We start from the raw sequence: 13,176 nt of genomic DNA, 5'->3' as shown, positions 1-13,176 counted from the left end.
CTCTCATTTCTAAGATGCAAGATTTTTCATTTTTTAATAGTTCTGAAATTGGGATGCAATTTATGACTATTTAATGCAGTATTTATTACACACATACACCCCTCTGTCAATAAAATCTGTTGTTAAATTCTTGCTACATCTGGCACTGAAAACATATTTTTGCAAGGAAATACAATATGTTAACTTAGAGTGGTCACAATTTTTAAACAATCTTGCCAGTAAAAAACAAAACAACAGGGGCTTCCCTGGTGGCGCAGTGGTTGAGAGTCCGCCTGCCGATGCAGGGGACACGGGTTCGTGCCCCAGTCCGGGAAGATCCCACATACTGCGGAGCGGCTGGGCCCGTGAGCCATGGCCGCTGAGCCTGCGCGTCCGGAGCCTGTGCTCCGCAACGGGAGAGGCCACAACGGTGAGAGGCCCACGTACCGCAAAAAAAAAAGCAAAAAAAACCCCCAAACAACAAATAACTCTTCTGTAGAAATTGTATCGTTTTAGCAGGGATTATTCAATCTTCATTCATTCATTCATTCAAACAACTTTAGTAAATGCCTACTATGTGCTGACCCTATCTCAGAAAAACAAGTCCCTAGATTCTGAGAGGAGAAGGTGAGAAAACCATCGTATGCAGAAAGGCCACTACTCCCAGGTAGCCCTGGATTGCCTCTGTCATGTTCCTCTGCCCAGGAATTTGCCCAGGAGGTACCTCTTTCCATTCCCTTTTATTTTCTCCTCTAGGCCTTTAATTCTTCAGACTTGGCTCATTTTAACACCAGCTACTGAAGATCCTGAAATCTCTTGGAGGAAACTCTTGACCCACTCTTGCCCAAGGTGAGGTGGAGGTCGGTGATTCTGACCCTCCACTCAGGAATCGTGCCCATTAGAGGGTGTCCTTCTGTAGGAATAACAATCTGCATTCCAGAGGATCCCAAACCAACTACGTAGTCATCAGTTGACCCCAATAAGGTGAGGATTAAGTATTCAAGAATGAAATCCATAAAAATTGCCTCAGATATAAGGAATAAAGTTTGGTTTCTTCATCATGGCATTCAGAACTCTAAGAACATAGGGTGAAACAATATTCTCAACTCTTCCTTCCATTTGCCTACTATCCAGTCTAGTCAAACTGGTTTAATGGTGATGAACTGGGAGATTGGGATTGACATATATACATTAATATGTATAAAATGGATAACTAATAAGGACCTGCTGTATAAAAAAAAACAAACTGGTTTAATGTCTGTTTATTTGCTTATTACTGCCTAAGGCCTTTAATCATCATATTCTTCGTAATTTTTAAAAATGAAGAATAAAGTAAATACAGTTCAGTGTACAAACTACTCAGTTTTTATCTAATATATGTAAATGCATGTACTTACCACGCATACCAAGGTACAGAATATTTTCAACACCCCATAAGGCTACCTCATCTGCCTTTCCAGTTATCACCATCCTCAAAGAGAATTATTTTCTGAAGTGTATTACCATAGGTTAGTTTCCTGTATTACAGTTTGACTTAATTATCTAACAAGAGTGAGAAAATGAAAGGGAAGCATATATTAGTTCTTTCTGACTGGTTCCCTCTTTCACTAGCCACTCCACCACATACCAAGAACCATGAGTTGAGCCTGGGTTACCACTTAGCTATTGCAATGTCCCAAATTAATAAATATTGAATCCATAGTTTCACTGTTATCTTCATGTCTTCCATTATTTTCCCAGTAGTGTCTGCAAAATAGGCTGGCCAACATGTGACCCAGGAAAGAAAAGAAGTATCACACTGACTTAGAAAGTATCTTATAAAATGATCTATTTTGTTTCACATAAAGATATGAAGATATAAAAGAATTTTCTACTTTAATAATATATACTGTGCGCTTTTAAACGATGATACAAACAAGTCTCTAGAATGCTGTTCTGATTTGTGTAACTCCAGTAGAGAAGTTTCAGAATGGCGTCTTCCATTGAGCCAGTGATCAAGAGACTGAGAATCTAATTGTTCAGTGAGCTAAAAATCTACCTAACCATGCTATCACTGAGCTCATGTTTCTTTTATTATATTTAAGGATATGACATGACAATTCATTAAAACCAGATGTATTGTATCTATGACATCCTCTGACTGCCCCATATAGTAATCCACAAAAAAAAAAAAAGAAAGAAATGAGATGAGTTTGAAAAAAACAATGTTCTCACCAATTTCCTACCAAACTTACCTCGTGTCTTTTGACAATACCATTTGGTGACAGCTACGTGTAGGGAACCACACTAAACAAGAAATAGAAAATAATTCCATTCTAAAGTCAATTACAATCTTCGGTAGGGAAGATAAAAATATGAAAATGACTAGAGTCATGTCAAGATGAAGACATATTTCTCTTTGAAGAGAGACTGCAAGTGGAGAGAGTGAAAGTTTAGGACAATTGTGCTGGTGGCCCTCAACAAGAGAAATAGGATGTAAGGCCATTAGCTGGGAGCGTGAGAGGCCAAAGAGAGTCTTTTTGGCAAAGGTACCAGGGAGCTTTAGGTATCCTCAAAACCAAATATCTAGAACTGAAAAGTGTCCAAACCCTTCTATATCTACCATCAAATCTATTATCACTGAAGCTCAGAGAAAATAAGAGGTAATAGCCAATAAACGCTGTCAGAGCCCTGTGTAGAAATACAAGGAGTCTGATCTCTAGGGTCAACAGACATAGCAGGAAATAATATTCCAAATGTTACAAGACCTCTTTTCCCTTTGACCAGGAAAGAATGTTAGAAATAACACAAGTCCTCTTTTCCCTATGGTTGATAGGAAGAAACTTAGAAGTCATCCAATCTCAGTTAATATCAAATCAATCCTTATTAATAGAAAAATCCAACTCAGCATTTCATTTTCATTGGTCTGAAAAATGATGCCCAGCACAATCTGGCTAAAATTTGAGTTCAGCTTCTTTGCTTGTCTCTAGGTTGAACAAATGTTAGTCTTGTGATGTTAAGCAAAATTATAATTAAACACTGAAGAGGTTAATCTACACCTACCCCTGATGTCTTAAATGCACATTTTAAATATATTTTGTAAGTGTTTGTCAAAGAAATCTGCATATACATCCACATATCTCATTTCATCTACTGCATGATAGAATAGTTTGTATTTGCTCAGATGGTTCTTAATTCATAATGGAAGGGGGAAAAAGATTTGCCAGTTTTTTCAACCTATCTTTTTATATATTTGGTGGATATATAACATTTCTAAATGATTCAAACAAAGAAATGGTATTTTTTGCTCATTTTCCTAACTTAGCTGATCATTTTATTTTTAATGTTTGAGCCAGTCATCTTACTTAATCTTAGTCAGTGGAATGGAACTCCCTTGCCTTAACTATTTATTTTACAAGGCACTCCATTTGAATTTTGAGCCACTCATTGTTAGAATTTTACTGTTATGAAGCCCGAACGAAGAAACAAATCACTGGTCCTAATCTGACAGCTGAACCTGAACAGAATTAGTTAAAATGCCCCTTGCATATACAAATTATATTCAAATATATAAATGTTTAGGAAACCTAAATGAGAAGCTTGCTTTTTGTTGTTGTTGTTAGTTTGTTTTGGTTTGATAACAAAAATGTCCAGGGAATACAGTGTTTTCTTTGTAGAGACAGAAATGCCAATCCTCTTCTAGTTTTCCACTGAGTGCTAATGAAAATTTTTTGACTCATATTTCCCATTTGAACATCTATTTCCTCCCAACTCTAGTCTTTACAAATAAATACAAGACAGGATGATTACATTTTAAAAAGTCAATTTAGTTCATCGCTTTTCTAGCAATAAAAGTAGTTCACATATTAGAAAACCGGAAATATCTGATCAGCTAGGAAGAAAAGATGTGTGACTCTATAGGATTTTTGAGCATTTTGTAAAAATTAAGGAAAAAGGCACTTTTCTTTAAATATCTAACTTAAATTTCATGTCCTCTGTGAATCTTTCCCCTCCCTCAGTTTTCTTCAACCTTCAGTTATCATCTATTTACCTTTAATGCTTTACTTGTGTCATGGTCATAGCCCACATTTGTATTTTGGTTCAGGGTGTACAAATCTGTCTCCCAGCTAGATGGTAGGCTACTGGAGGAGAAGAAAATTAACCATTTATTGTATCTCTTGGGCCTGGAAAACTGTGGGAGATCCATAGATATTAATTGACTTGAATTAGAAGTTGAATTAACACCACTTCCCAAAGACAAGCTGAATAGATTCTATTGATTTGTTCCAAGGTCACAGATGTTGATGGTTTAGAATGAAGCTGATTCAGCTTTCCTTATCTCATTTAGACAGGCTGATTTGGTACACACAATTCATGCATTTCATGAAAATGTGTTCCTAAGAATATCTATCAAGCTTTCATACTCACAATATGTATAACATTTGTATTTTACAACTTATAATATGGAACACACTACGTCTTGTGGATGGCCACACATTATCTCTATGAGTCATTTTTGGCAGAATCCTAGACACAATTATTCATACAACTTTCAGATTCATACAATCTTTAGATTCATACAATTTTTAGTCATACTTTTTGATTGCCTGAATATTTTCTCAGGATTTTTCCTAGTTAGGCAAAGAGACAACTATAAGCTAACTGAAATAAAGCAAGCTGATTCTATTGTACTAGAATGGTTTTATAATAAATCAAAACTGTCATTCTAGGTTGAAAATGAGCAGACTAATAAAAAAATACCCAAAGAGCAAAAGTAGGTATTCCTGGGTTAGATTATACACCAAGCTCACAAAATCTAAAACCTAGAACAAATTCAGAAGATGGCGGTGTGGGAAGATGTGGAGTTAGCGTCTCCCCACAACTAGGGTGCCTGCCGGCCTCTGACGGGGGGCTCTGATGCCCAAGGAGAAGGGAGGAACCCCAAAGTGAACTGGTAGGACATAGGGGGACTGAGGGGGGAGGAGAAGTGGAGGCCAGACAGGATCGATACCCCTGAGGCTGGGGAGATCAGGAGTGGCAGGCAGGAGGAGCCGTCCAGGAGTAGCGGGGGAGGAGCAGAGGGTGATTGCCCCGCCCACTCAGGCAGGGGAGCCTGCTGAGCTCCCAGACCAGTCCCCTGCCCTCCAGAGGCCCCTCCAGGCCACAAAGGTCCTTGGGGGCATAGGAGGGAGGCCAGGGAGATCAGGAGAGGCAGAGGGGAGGGGCCCTCCCAGACCAGAGCAGCAGGAGAGGAGAGGAGGGCATTTGCCCCACCCACTGGGGCCCAGGAAGTTTGCTGGGCTCCCAGGTGAGGTCCCCTGCCCTCTGAGAGCAAGGGTAGAAGGCACACCTGGGCCCCGTCTGTTCCTTGAGCCTAAGCCCCACCCCCCACATCCCCCACGGCCTTTTCCAGCCCTGTGGGTCCTGAGCATTGGCCCCACCTACTGCCCAAACGTCACCCTCCACAGCCAAGACCTTTCCCCCCCTTTTACTGTTTTTCTTTTCCCTCCTCCTCTTTTTTACTATTGTGGTACTGATGTACCTTCTGGTTGTTGACTCATCTATATTTTTATTTTTATATTCTTCTAAGATATCTGTTAGTTTCCTAGTCTAATTTTATTTTTCACTTTTTTTTTCTTTTCTTGCCACCACAGGTGGCTTGTGGGATCTTTGTTCATGAACCCAGGGTCGGGCTGAAGCTCCTGATGTGGTAATTCTGAGTCCAAACCACTGGACTAACAGAGAACCTCAGAATAACCCAGGGAATATTCATCAGAGTGAGGTCTCATGGAGGTCCTCATCTCAGCACCAAGACCCAGCTCTACTCAATAGCCTGCGAACTCCAGTGTTGGAAGCCTCAGGCCAAACAACCAGTAAGACAGGAACACAATCCCATGCCTTAAAAAAAAAAAAAAAAAAGAAGGCAAAAAAATATCTCACAGATGAAGAAGCAAGGTAAAAACCTATAAGACCAAACAAATGAACAGGAAATAGGCAATCTACCTGAAAAAGAATTCAGAGTAATGATAGTAAAGATGATGCAGAATCTCGGAAATAGAATGGAGGCATGGATTGAGAAAGTACAAGAAATGTTTAACAAAGATCTAGAAGAACTAAAGAACAAACAAATAGAGATGAACAACACAATAAGTGAAATGAAAAATACACTAGAAGGAATCAATAACAGAATATCTGAGATAGAAGAATGAATAAGTGAGCTGGAAGACAGAATGGTGGAAATAACTGCTGAGGAGCAGAATAAAGAAAAAATAATGAAAAGAATTGAAGAGAATCTCAGAGACCTCTGGGACAACATTAAATGCACCAACATTCGAATTATAGGGATCCTGGAAGAAGAGAAAAAAGAAAGGGTCTGAGAAAATATTTGAAGAGATTGTAGTGGAAAACTTCCCTAACATGGGAAAGGAAATAGTCACCCCAGTCCAGGAAGCACAGAGAGTCTCATACAGGATAAACCCTAGGAAAAACACACCAAGACACATAATAATGAAACTAACAAAAATTAAATTTAAAAAATTATTAAAAGCAGCAAGGGAAAAACAAAAAGTAACAAACAAAGGAATCTCCATAATGTTATCAGCTGATTTATCAGTGGAAACTCTGCAGGCCAGAAGGGAGTGGCAGGATATAATTAAAGTGATGAAAGAGAAAAACCTACAACCAAGATTACTCTACCCAGCAAGGATCTCATTCAGAATCAATAGAGAAGTCAAAAGCTTTTCAGACAAGCAAAAGCTAAGAGAGTTCAGCACCACCAAACCAGCTTTACAACAAATGCTAAAGAAACTTCTCTAAGTGGGAAACACAAGAGAAGAAAAAGACCCACAAAAACAAAACTAAAATAATTAAGAAAATGGTAATAGGAACATACATATCAATAAGAACCTTGAATGTAAATGGATTAAATGTCCCAACCAAAAGACACAGACTGGCTGAATGGATACAAAAACAAGACCCATACATATGCTGTCTACAAGAGACCCACATCAAACCTAGGGACACATACAGACTGAAAGTGAGGGATGAAAAACGATATTCCATGAAAATGGAAATCAAAACAAAGCTGGAGTAGCAATACTCATATCAGATAAAGTAGATTTTAAAATAAAGACTGTTACAAGAAATAAGGAGGGATACTATATAATGATCAAAGTATCAATCCAAGAAGAAGATATAACAATTATAAATGTTTATGCACCCAGCATAGGAACACCTCAATACATAAGGCAACTGCTAACAACCATGAAAGGAGAAATCAAAAGTAACACAATAATAGTAGAGGACTTTAACACCCCACTTACACCAATGGACAGATCATCCAAACAGAAAATAAATAAAGAAACACAAGCTTTAAATGACACAAGAGACCAGATAGATTTAATCGATATTTATAGAACACTCCACCCAAAAGTGGCAGAATACACTTTCTTCTCAAGTGCACTTGGAACATTCTCCAGGATAGATCACATCCTGGGTCACAAATCAAGCATCAGAAAATTTAAGAAAACTGAAATCATATCAAGCATCTTTTCTTATGACAACACTATGAGACTGCAAATCAATTACAGGAAAAAAACTGTACAAAACACAAATACATGGAGGCTAAACAGTGTGATACTAAATAACCAAGGATCACTGAAGAAATCAAAGAAGAAATAAAAAAATACATAGAAACAAAAGACAACAAAAACACGATGACCCAAAACCTATGGGATGCAGCAAAAGCAGTTCTAAGAGGGAAATTTATAGGAATACAATCCTACCTCAAGAAACAAGAAACATCTCAAACAATCTAACCCTACACTTAAAACAACTAGAGAAAGAAGAACAAAGAAAACCCAAAGCCGGTAGAAGGAAAGAAAGCATAAAGATAAGAGCAGAAATAAATGAAATAGAAATGAAGAAAAAATAGCAAAGATCAATAAAACTAAAAGCTGGTTCTTTGAGAAGATAAACAAAATTGATAAACCCTTAGCCAGACTCATCAAGAAACACAGGGAGAGGACGCAAATCAATAAAATTAGAAATGAAAAATGAGAAATCACAACCGACACTGCAGAAATACAAAGGATAATAAGAGACTACTACGAACAGCTATATGTCAATAAAATGGACAACCATGAAGAAATGGACAAATTCTTAGAAAGGTACAATTTTCCAAGACTGAACCATGAAGAATTAGAAAATATAAACTGACTTATCACAAGTAATGAAATTGAAACCATAATTAAAAATCTTCCAACAAACAAAAGTCCAGGACCAGACGGCTTCACGGGTGAATTCTATCAAATATTTGGATAAGAGCTAACACCAATTCTTCTCAAACTCTTCCAAAAAATTGCACATGGAGAAACACTCCCAAATTCATTTTATGAAGCCACCATCACCCTGTTACAAAAACCAGACAAAGATATCACACACAAAAAAAATTATAGACCAACATTATTGATGAACATAGATGCAAAAGTCCTGAAAAAAATACTACCAGACAGAATCCAACAGCATATTAAAAGGATCATACACCATGATCAAGTGGGATTTATATGAGGAATGCAAGGATTCTTCAATATATGCAAATCAATCAATGTGATATACGACATTAACAAATTAAGGAATAAAAACCATATGATCATCTCAAACGATGCAGAAAAGCTTCTGACAAATTCAACACCCATTTATGATAAAAAATCTCCAGAAAATGGGCATAGAGGGAAACTACCCTAACATAATAAAGGCCATATATGACAAACCCACAGCAAGCATCATACTCAATGGTGAAAAACTGAAAGCATTTCCTCTAAGATCAGGAACAAGACAAGGATGTCCACTCTCACCACTCTTATTCAACAGAGTTTTGGAAGTCCTAGCTACAATGAGATATCACCTCACGCTGGTCAGAATGGCCATTATCAAAAAATCAAAAACAATAAAAGCTGGAAAGGATGTGGTGAAAAGGGAACCCTCCTGCACTGCTGGTGGGAATGTAAATTGATACAACCACTATGGAAAACAGTATGGAGGTTCCTTAAAAAACTAAAAAATAGAAAACCTTCCTTAAAAAACTAAAAAAAGAACTACCGTATGATCCAGCAATCCCACTACTGGGCATATACCCTGAGAAAACCATAATTCATAAAGAGACATGTACCACAATGTTCACTGCAGCACTATTTACAATAGCCAGGACATGGAAGCTACCTAAGTGTCCATCAATAGATGAACGGATAAAGAAGATGTGGCACATATATACAATGGAATATAACTCAGCCCTAAAAAGGAACAAAATGGAGTTATTTGTTGTGAGGTGGATGGACCTAGGGTCTGTCATACAGAGTGAAGTTAAGTCAGAAAGGGAAAAACAAATACCATATGCTAACACATATATATGGAATGTAAAAAAAAAAATGGTACTGATGAACCTAGCTGCAGGGCAGGAATAAAGAGGTAGACATAGAAAATGGACTTGAGGACAAGGGGTGGGAGGACGAAGCTGGTGTGAGGTGAGAGTAGCATCGACATATATACACTAGTGAATGTAAAATAGTTGGCTGATGAGAAGCAGCAGCATAGCACAGGGAGATCAGCTTGGTGCTTTGCGATGACATAGAGGGGTGGGATAGGGAGGGGGGGAGGGAGAATCAAGAGGGAGGGGATATGTATAAGCATGTGGCTGATTTGCTTTGTTGTGCAACAGAAACTAACACAGAATTGTGAAGTAATTATACTCCAATAAAGATCTATTAAAAAATAAAATAAAACCTGGAACATTGCCATAAGACACTGGTACCATTAGGTGATCAAACATATAGCATTTGACTAGCAAAATCCTGAAGTCATCTCAAGAAACACATAAGCAAAAAGATGAGGCACAGACCTGTAGGTCTTGGGCATTTAATCTATGCCTTTCATCCCTCTGTTGATTAGTGGATTCCCACATTCCCTTCCTTTCTGCAGAGAAGTGAAATATGCCTCAGGATGTCCATATAGCTGCTAAGTAGACTCAAGGAAACAATCAATGTAGGAATAGATTCCAGTGGTGTTAAACCGTTTCTATCTTATCGCCCGTCACTATTCCTATTGATTTAAGGACTGAGTCCCAAAAGACCAGTTATTTTAAGGGACATTAAATACATGAGAACATGTACTGCATTCTGAAGTATATAAAGCAGGATGCTTTGAAACTCTGTGTCCAACTAAGCAGCCTTTTATATCTTCTGAACTTCAGTTTCCTAATCAGCAAAATTAAAGGATGGAATTCAATGATCTCATCTAGCTCTTTAAATAATAAGCAGATTGGAATCAACTTCATCTATTTAGCTCCTCCTATACTTTTCAAACGATTTTTCCATACCTGAAAACAAAGGGACACAGCTACCAGCGAATGAAACTAAATAATCAGCATCCTTATCTCCATCACCATCACCATCATCATCATGTTTTCATTGTTATTATTGTTACCATGCTCATGACAACATAGTAGAAGGTTTCTCTGAGTTCCATTCTCAGTTTCTTAGAACAGGCAATTTAGCTTACCTGGGGGTTACTGTCTTTGACCAGTACAAAGGAAATAATTCATTCTTATGACCAAATGCTTACATAACTTTAGGTGAAGAGTTACTTGTACATTTATCTTTGCTGTATACTTCTTAAGCAAGCCACCTTCTTAACACCTCTTTTATCACTTAACACTTAGATAATGATTACTATATATGTATGGTAATAATGATATTTATGATGAAAAAGTTTAATAATTGGTAATTGGCTTTTCATGATATTTCACTCAACTCAACTTTCTACATTTTTTTGCATTCTTTTTCAATTAGAATGCTTTACATGAAGGAGGGCATTCTAGACCTTTCTCCAGACTTTACTGATATATGCCAGATGCCAAAAAACACCAGAGTACTCTGGAACTCTCTAAAGAGGCCATATAGAATATTAGTGATTCTTTTCTCTGTATTCCTTGTAGGAGGTAATCTATCATTGTCACATTTGAGTTTTAACTCAGGTTTTCATAGTTGTATTATATTTTAGATATGAATATGAGGTCATATTATAAAGAAGTGTTAAACACAACCCTCTACCATTATTCCAGCTATTGAATCAAATGCTGCCAACTAATGTAATATCTAATATAAATGTGATTTCCTTAGTCATTTACATCAACATTTTCACAGTGACACAAAAGTAATCTTTCTAAAATGCAAATCTGATTGTGATGCTGCCTTCTCTAAAATACTTCAGAGGCATCTTACACTTCAGTGTTGAAGTTAAAACTCCTTAGCGCGAAATACAAGAACATTTGTTATTTTGCCCCTGCTTATTGCTTCATTCCTTGTCCCTTATTGCCACACCCCACCTTCCTTCTCTTTGTCTTACAGTGGAGGTTGCAGCCTTCCTAAACTACTTGCAGTTTTCAAAACATACCATACTCCCAATACCCATTCTTGCCTCTATTCATGTTGCTTGGGCTGCCTAAATACCCCACCTCCACCTCTTCACTTCCCTAACTGAATCAGAGGTTTCATATTTGTAAATGTCAACCATCCAGAATACTGGGACTACCATCTGGGATGAAATTTAATAGGTCCCCAAATAAGCTAAAATCAATGTTACAAAGACCAAAGAGAGACCTAACTTAGAGCCTGTTAACTCTAAGTTCAGACAAGAACTATTACATGGTTTCTATGGCTATAACAGATTAGAAACAGCAACTTTGAAAAAAGAAGCTGACAGATAAGCCCTGGTTATCAGCAAGAGTTGAAATATAAAAAGCTGGGTAACAGAAAATGAAGAGACCAGGAGAGTTTTTAAACTTTTGTAAAAGGTTAGAATATAGAGCAACCTACACCATTCAGAAATAGTTAAATTAAGGTTAGAGTTTACTTAGTATACATTGGCAGGAAATGTTATAAAATATTTTAGAAAGAATGTGATAAGATGTTTAAAAACCATGAAAGAAATGGTTTATAAAGAATGAGACTTTATTATCTAAACAGATTAAACTTATTTAGAATTGCATAATTCTAGATAAGTATAATATTACTTTATTTGGAAGTCTTGACATAAAAAAAATAAGTTGTTCTATAGTGGAAGATTCCAAATCCCCAAGAAACATATATTTCTTTCTTAATTGTACTGAATTTTGACAATACCTTTTCAAAGGAAAAATAAATATATATGACATTAATAACTTTTATCCTCAGCTATACCAATTCATAATATTTGTATTTAAAGAGAGGCATAGGGTCAGGTATCTATATATGATAACAGTTCTGGTTTGCTTAAGCTATATTCTAAAATCCGTAAATACCTGTACGGCTACTGAGGCAAGAAAATCAGGAAAATGGCGACTTCCTAGGTGCTCTGGTAAACTGGAATCCATGCAGTTGTAAGAATGAATGATAATTAAATTGACTGAAGGAAATGGTGGCTCGAATGAATGATAATTAAATCGACTGAAGGAGATGGTGGTTCAGAAGAACAGTCCATGCCCCATCATAGTTCCCACAAAAGACTTGAGAAAAGGGACGTTTGTTTTCATTAATGCACATTTCTGTTAAAAAAGGATCCACAGAACGTCTTGCATTGCGTCACAAGAAAAGGAGAAAACGTTCTCAGTAATGAAGGGTCACTTTCTCTCTTAGCATTAACTATGATATCACTACTCATTTCCTTCCAAGCTATAACTGGAAAAGCCCTTTTATTTCACTGCCTATTACCTAGTAGGGGGGAAAAGTAAGTTTCTTCTGAATATTTCTGATTCACACTCTCCTTTTTGATTTCTCCGTTGGGGCCTGCTTACATATAACACATTTCTGTGATTTAAGGTTCTTCTTTAGTTCTTTTTTTTAGCATCCCCCCCCCCAAAAACACCATTTTGTCTACCTTTTATATACATGATGAAATATACACATTGAAAGAGAGTGAAAATACATATTCTTTGCAGCAACTTACTATTTCTCTTCCTAATATAATGAATCTTTAAAAAAATTAATTGGGCATTAACATAGCAAACATATCTAGTACATGACTAGAGAATTTATAAGTTCAGAAAATAATCTTCTTATAATAAGTCCTCAATCAGTAACTTAATATCATGTGTCTTTTCTACTAATCCCTACAACTATCTGATGTTGAAAGAGAGTTGGGAGCCTCACTGCATATGAGAAACACTGAAGTAACTGTAGCTGAGGC

Source organism: Stenella coeruleoalba, assembly GCF_951394435.1.
Source record: "Stenella coeruleoalba genome assembly, chromosome: 9".
In the NCBI taxonomy this organism is placed as follows: Eukaryota; Metazoa; Chordata; class Mammalia; order Artiodactyla; family Delphinidae; genus Stenella; species Stenella coeruleoalba.
The sequence above is the reverse complement of the archived record's forward strand: the minus strand, read 5'-3'. Positions refer to the sequence as shown.